Source organism: Bubalus kerabau, chromosome 15 (assembly GCF_029407905.1).
Source record: "Bubalus kerabau isolate K-KA32 ecotype Philippines breed swamp buffalo chromosome 15, PCC_UOA_SB_1v2, whole genome shotgun sequence".
Lineage (NCBI taxonomy): Eukaryota > Metazoa > Chordata > Mammalia > Artiodactyla > Bovidae > Bubalus > Bubalus kerabau.
Window position 1 is genome coordinate 14,868,940 of NC_073638.1, and position 7,707 is coordinate 14,876,646.

A 7,707-nucleotide genomic window follows, 5' to 3' on the forward strand; every position below is an offset into this window, starting at 1 on the left:
TCCTCCTGCCTCCAATCCCTCCCAGCATCAGAGTCTTTTCCAATGAGTCAACACTTCGCATGAGGTGGCCAAAGGAGTTTCAGCTTCAGCATCAGTCCTTCCAAAGAAATCCCAGGGCTGATCTCCTTTAGAATGGACTGCTTGGATCTCCTTGCAGTCCAAGGGACTCTCAAGAGTCTTCTCCAACACCACAGTTCAAAAGCATCAATTCTTCGGCGCTCAGCTTTCTTCACACCCCAACTCTCACATCCATACATGACCATTGGAAAAACCATAGCCTTGATTAGACAGACCTTTGTTGGCAAAGTAATGTCTCTGCTTTTCAATATGCTGTCTAGGTTGGTCATAACTTTCCTTCCAAGGAGTAAGCGTCTTTTAATTTCACGGCTGCAGTCACCATCTGCAGTGATTTTGGAGCCCAAAAAAATAAAGTCTGACACTGTTTCCACTGTTTCCCCATCTATTTGCCATGAAGTGATGGGACCAGATGCCATGATCTTCATTTTCTGAATGTTGAGCTTTAAGCCAACTTTTTCACTCTCCACTTTCACTTTCATCAAGAGGCTTTTTAGTTCCTCTTCACTTTCTGCCATAAGGGTGGTGTCATCTGCATATCTGAGGTTATTGATATTTCTCCCAGCAATCTTGATTCCAGCTTGTGCATCTTCCAGCCCAGCATTTCTCATGATGTACTCTGCATAAAACACATCAGTGGGTGATAAAGGAAGGAAGGATAGTTGACTACAAAGGGACAAAAGAGGATTTTCTGAGATTCGCAAAACTGTTCTATATCTTGATTTTCATGGTGATTACATGACTGTGTATGTATCAGTGTAGACATATATAGGCGTGTGTATTAGAAATATACACTAAAACAGGTTAATTTTTCTCTAAGTAAATTATGTCATAATTTTTAAAAAAGAGGGAAAAAAGTTCCACATGATCTGTTTAGCTCCCCAGCCTCATGTGCTGTGAATGTCCTCTTATTCACTACACTCATTGGTCTTCTTCCACTTCTTCAAATGCACCAGGTATTATGACCTTCACACGTACTATTCTTTGTCTGACAAACTATATACTCTTCATCATTTAAATTCTACTTATCTTTCAATCTCAACCTAAATCCTAGGTTCAAATCCAGGACCTACTGCTTACTGGTTGTGTAAGATATTAGTGAGTATCTCTGTAGGTTTCCATGTTTATAAAATTAGCAATATGAATAGTAGTTATTTTGTAAAATTTCCTAGAGGATTACATGAGAAAATACGTATTTGTTGATGTTTAGTTGCTAAGTCGTGTCAGACTCTTATGCATCCCCGAAGGCTGTACCCATCAGCCTCCTCTGTCCGTGGGATTTCCCAGGCAAGAAGACTGAAGCAGGTTGCCACTTCCTTTTTCAGGGAATCTTCCTGACTCAGGGATCAAATCCATGTCTCCTGCATTGGAAGGTGGGTATTTGACCATTGGGCCACCAGGGAAGCCTGGCACAAAATAACATAAGATACATTATAATTCTATATGATATGATTATCCCTCCTCAAGATCTTCCCTAACTCCCTTGTTATACTATCTCCTGTCATTTTCCTTCATAATCATAATAGAATCTGTGTAAGTATATTCACATGCATGTTCATTTACTATCCAACTCCATGGAAGTTAGAATAATACCTGTTTCATGGACTCTACTTACTTATCTATCTATCCATTCATCCACACTATATATGTCTCTGACACAATGTAGGTACTTATTAAATATCTGTTGAATGAATGAACAGTTAGAAAAATTGTGTCATACATGAGCAGCAATCTCATAACTTGACCTCTCTCTGGGAGGCAAGTGCCACTGTGATCCTGACTACACTCACAAAGTGACTGGGTCATGAATATTGCATGGTGGTTTTTTTTAGTCAGAGGTCAGCCTCGCTCCATAAAGTTAAGTGGCACTTCTTTTCCTCCTTACCCTACTCTGCTGCTTCACCCCAGCACTGTGTCTGCATTCTCAGCTTCCTCATGACAGAGTGGATAAGTCAGGCTCTGATGTGTAGACTCAGCCATCTTCAGCTCATGAAGAGACTGAGAAGCCACAGGTTAACCCCAGATGCCAATCCCATTCTCCACTCCACCTTGACTAGAAAGCCCTGTGTTTTGAAAACTACACGCAAGCCTCAGTAGGACCCATCCTCTGATCCCCTTGGGATCTGAATCTGAGTGTTGGGAGGATTGGTTCACATATGGGATGAGAGTGTGTTCTGTGAGGAAGAAGACTTCTTAAATGAAAGAAATTTGTCATCCAGAGCCCTAAACTTCTCTGCTCTGAGACTGTTCCCTGAGAGTGCGACTCAGGAAACGGAAGTCAGTTCTCTTACTGGTGGAGAAAGTATTACCGGAAACCCAGATGAAGACGGCGCAGACGTCGGTGGCCGGAGGTAGCTGACCGATGCCGGACTGTGGTGCATCAGGACACAGAACTCGGGGCTCCAGAGGAAGTTGGCAAGCAGTGGGTGCAACACAAATGAACAATAGAGATCATCGTGGATATCGGTGGTCCCTTTAACAAAAGCCCTGGAATGCAAGCAGTGACTCGGCTCCCATGGGAGGCAGTCTACTCCTCCTTCCCTGAAAGGCTCTTGGAGAAAAGTGATCTTTTCAAGGTCTATAAACTGATGGGGACCAGGGAGCTTTCAGGCTCCACCTATAAGCCCTTTCCTGGGGGCTCAGATGGTAAAGAATCCGCCTGCAATGCAGGAGACCTGGGTTTGATCCCTGGGTGGGGAAGATCCCCTGGAGAAGGGAATGGCTACCCACTCCAGTATTCTTGCCTGGAAAACCCCATAGACAGAGGAGCCTGGTGGGTTATAGTCCATGGGGTCACAAAGAGTTGTACACAACTGAGCGACTAACAGTAAAAAGATTTAGAAATAAAATTTAGGAAAGAGAATATCTGAAAGAACTGGACTATCTATGTGAACAGGTGGGAGTAGGGGATGCAGAGCTATTGAAATTTAGGAAACATTATTGTAAATGTTAATACTTTTTCTCACTCGCCAGCTGGCGAAGCTGGATAGATGTCAGTTATACTTGCTGATTGATTGAGCTGTGATCCCATCATCATGGCCACTGTACCATTCCATCTGGCATTTAGACTCTGTGATTGGGATTGTTTGGGAAGAAGGCCAAGATAATCATATCTGGCTCACTGCAGTCTGCTTCAGCAGCTGCATGTAAACCCAATCCATGGTCCAAAATATATCCATCTATACAATATACATTTTATTTGGGGTTTGATTTAGAGGTGATAATATTAACAATAGAAACATTTTACATGAATGAGTGAACAAAATCAGTGTGCTGAATGATAAAGTTCAACTTATGCTATTTAATAGAAGGCCATTTAGAGTTATGGAAATTCCATATGGAATCATATCTCATGATTATCATACATACATATAAAACCAAATTACAGTTCATGCTGATAAATCATGGGTTAGCTAAAGACACTCCAAGGTTATAAAACTTAGTAATGTGTTAAATTTGCCAAGGTTACAATGAGGCAGTGGATTACTTTTGTTTCTTTGAAAAAATAACCTTTACAGACCATGTCACCAAACGAGCAATTAATAAGAAAGAACACATCATTAAACTCTGCTCTTGGGTAATTTATATGCCACAGTGTTCATTGTTCATAACCCAGCCATTTCTTCATGAATCATAACATTGTCTTAATTATCACTACCATTCTCTGGTAATTGGTTTCCTTCTCTCTTATCCAGGAATAGTTTTAAAACCTTTGAAGCCTTTTGCAAAGCACGTAGCTAGATGTCAGGTGGGTTGTCATTTTAGGAGCAAATTAACTCAAGTTTTCCTTCACAATGTTCTTAGGTAATAAGATATTCTTAGGTTTCCAGATGCCAGGAACAACAATGAAAAAAAAATTATTTCTTTTACCACAATAACTGTAAACTCTATAGATGTTTAGCAACGAACAGCCTCATTATTCTGGATTTTGTAGAGATGTTATTCAAAGCTTAACATTTCTGGAGACTTCGGTAATGCAGTCTCTTGTGAATATGATCTGTCTTGGAATTGTTTCCTTAGACAAATAGGCAGAAACCAGCTGATGCAAGGCTGACTTCATGCTGAGCTAAGTTATGGTAGTGGAGGGCCAGAGAGGCATGGAGTGATCCTCCTGGCCTTGTCTTAAAGAAAGATGATGGCTGTAGCTATTCACACAACTACAGTGCATGAGGTCATTTCTTTTAAAATGCAGACTTTCTTAAAAGAGTCCTTTGGGCAACCATGGTATCAGATCATTGGTCTGCCTGAATTGTGCACTTTTCAGCCAATTGTTCTGATGTCATATAAATCCAGTCAGAAAGAGAAAGGAATAAATTTTTCTTCAGCTAGTTTCTTCCTCAAAGCTGTGAGATGGACTTAGACAATGGATTCATTGTGTTTTTATACCAAGTGAATATATTGAAAATGTATGTGGGCAGAGAAGGTGGATATAGAGTAGAATCGTGTCTCCCAAAATTTCATATGTGTACAAATTGCCTGGCAATCTTGTTTAAATGCAGATTCTAATTCAGTGGGTTTGGGGTGAGATCAGAGATGCTTAATTTCTGATAACAAGTTCTCAAATAGTGCCAATCTTCCCAGTCTAAAGACCTAGATATGGTGTGAGTTCAGTTATCAACACTTTAACTGCAATCAAACACAATATTGGTATAGGTGAGAAACACTAGATATGGATTTGGAATACAGGTTTATAGTTGGAAAGATGTGGGTTTACATTTCCACACTTTATTCAACAACCAAGGACTTAAGTCACATAAGCCTTCAGAGCCCCATCTGTATGGGGATAATTATACCCACACCAGAGAGCTATTGTTGCACATAGAAATGTATAAATTACATTTTTTATTTCAAAGGCATAGCTCAGAGCTTAGCACAGAGCAATTGCTTGATAAATGGAATTAAGATCAGTCTCCCTGGGGCTAAGCCCACTTATGTGCCCAAGGCATGACTCAGGGTCCTTGTCTACATCATCTACCTGAGCTGAAACCTCAACTGCAAGTTAACAACACTTCATTTCATTTTTAGCTTTCAACTTAGGGAATATGAATATTTAACCCTTTGTCTTTCAGAATTTCCAGTTACAAAAATCAATCACAAAAATAAATGAACTTCAAGGGTATACGATGTTGATAAACATGCCCCCATAAGAAATTTTTTAAATTATGAGTTGCAATAATTTCTCAATATCATTCAATGAGTATCTTCACGCCCAAAAAAGTGATAAAATAATGCTTACACACAGTTGTAGTTTGGAGGTTTGTCTCTCACATGCAGCTGGACACAGAGGCCCTCATTCCTGCTCAGAGAAGTGGCTGCTCCCTGTATTCTGTGCACCATGGACCCTTCTGGTACTTCTCCAACTGGCCGCACCTTTGTAGACCAGTCACTGCTGATCCTCTATGTCCGTTGGGCCCCCAGAGCTCCACCAGCCCCACACTAACTCTCTGAGTTCTAATGGTACCAGGGCTGTCCCATGGGGAAAACGAGAAGGGGCATTTGGAGAACAGAGAATGCATTCAATATTCTCATTGCATGTTGTTTAAGGCATCTCCAAGTAGGCATGCCCAACTCCAAATGAGTCATTGAAAATATGACTCACTGAATTACTGGAAAACTGTTTTTTGCATTTTTACAGGTTCTGTGTCCTAGGATTCAGACGTTGACTAGGAAACCTGAACAAAACAAAATTGTGATCAACATTTGCTGCATCATCCTTCCCTCTGATCAACTCCACGCAGATCCACCGTGCCTCCACCAAACGCCCAGAGGCATAGCAGCTCCTGACCGGGGCTGTACCCCAGACATGCTCAGCTGTGTCTCGTCCCAAAGGCAGAAAGCTTGCCTTCTTCCCCAGGAGACTCACAGAGCCATGTAAATAGGCCTCTGAGGGCCAGTCTCATCAATTTACCTGACATTTATAGACGTTTCTGAATATGCTTTCACTCTGGTCATACTTAGGTTCCCTCTTGTACTCTGAACATCAAGGTGCTGAGAAGCTCTAATGAGGAAAATCAAAAGAAAGGAAAGAAAGAAAAATAATATGTATTGATTACTTAATATCTGAAGGCACATTGTTAATTTCTTTACAGATAAATTCTTTCCACACAAAAATCTAAGGAAATAGTTTGGTTTTCTGTCCCTATTGCCTAAATAAAGAAATTGAAGCTTAGAGGCAGCAAGTGACTTGACCAAAGTTGGCACATTAGTAAGTTCCAAGTTAGGATTTCAGCCCAAGCTAGGCCTCAAAGAACATGCTATTTCTACTCTACCACACCACAAAGAACTATAAATTGAGAACAGAAGTGCCCACAAAGAGCTAATCTATTAATGTGTTGAATGCTAATGAACATTAGTCAATTGATAGGCATTAGCTGTGACACATTTGCCAGGAATATGACCCTCCTTTTGCAAATAGTCTCATTATTTATAGGGCATTGAAAATTACTTCACTGATCTATTAATCATATCTTAGTACAATATTACTACTTATTAAATTCTGATGTTATAATACCTTATTTGTATGATGCCGCTCAACTGGTTAGAAAGTGAAACAATGAAGCCATTTAAAGCACTGCTTACCTTGTGATAGCTAAAAGATTTACCATCTCTAAATATATAAAAGAATTAACTGATTTTTTTAAACTATTCCCAAACTCTTCTCGGTTTTTATGATGCATACAAGAAAGACTAACATCTACATTGGTCATCTTTAACCTTTATGAAAAACAAAACAAAACTAAGGACCTTTAAAAAATTTTTTAAAAATCAAAATAGTACAAGTACATGACATTTTAAAAAAATCAGATGTTTCAGAGAAGATTATAGTGAGAACCAGTAGTCTCCCACCTCACTCTTTAGAGTCAGAGTACGTTTGGCTTTAAGTCTGAGAAACATAATTAAAAGTGGCTTCAGGACTTCCCTGGCGGTCCAGTGGTTAAAACTCCAAGCTTCCACTGCAAGGGGTGTGGCTTCAATCCCTAGTGGGGGAGCTAAGATCCTACATGCTATGTGGTGCGGCCCCAAAAAAGTATTTAAAAAATGAAATTTCTTAAACAATTAAGAAATATAGTATCTCACATACCAAAGTCCCTGTGCAGGGTGTGGCTCAAGATTTTTGACCTGGCTGCTCACGAACACTTGGCATGTAGCTCTGTTCCCCAGAGTCACAAGATGGCTGCAAGCTCTATCTGTACAAAGCAGTGGAAGACTGTCTCCTCGGTTAAGGAAGAATGCCCTTCTCTTCAGTTTGATTATGCTCCTCCCTCCACTATGACTGAAAGTAACCAATTAAGCTTCAGGCACTGTTTGTCCAGATCAATCATTCTCTACCTGATCAGATCCAATGCCCCTTTTGAAAACAAATTTTTCACAATCCCGTCTTCCCTAGCCTGGTAACATGTGATTAACACCACAACCCATCTATATACTCAATCTTAGAAAATACTTATACTAACAAGGTTTCTTAGACAAGTTCAGTTAGGCTAAGATTCTCAGCTTAAAGCCGAATAAACACGCTCCTTCCCAGGCCCAGATCCACCCAGTATATATAAGCTTGTGACCTGAATATCCTACCTACCTGTCTCAGCTTGGGCTTTGTTTTCTATCTGCCTTGACCCCTGCTGGGAGGGTCTG

General features: G+C 40.3%; 1 long non-coding RNA gene across 1 annotated transcript; it reads right to left on the minus strand.

The window, feature by feature from the left end:
- Positions 1-4,796: 4,796 nt before the first annotated feature.
- LOC129628017 (uncharacterized) lies at positions 4,797-7,285 on the minus strand. Its single transcript, XR_008702690.1, has 3 exons — positions 7,157-7,285; positions 5,984-6,073; positions 4,797-5,747 (listed from the first exon to the last, which is right to left on the minus strand). It is a non-coding gene; the product is annotated as an uncharacterized LOC129628017 (long non-coding RNA).
- Positions 7,286-7,707: the final 422 nt, after the last annotated feature.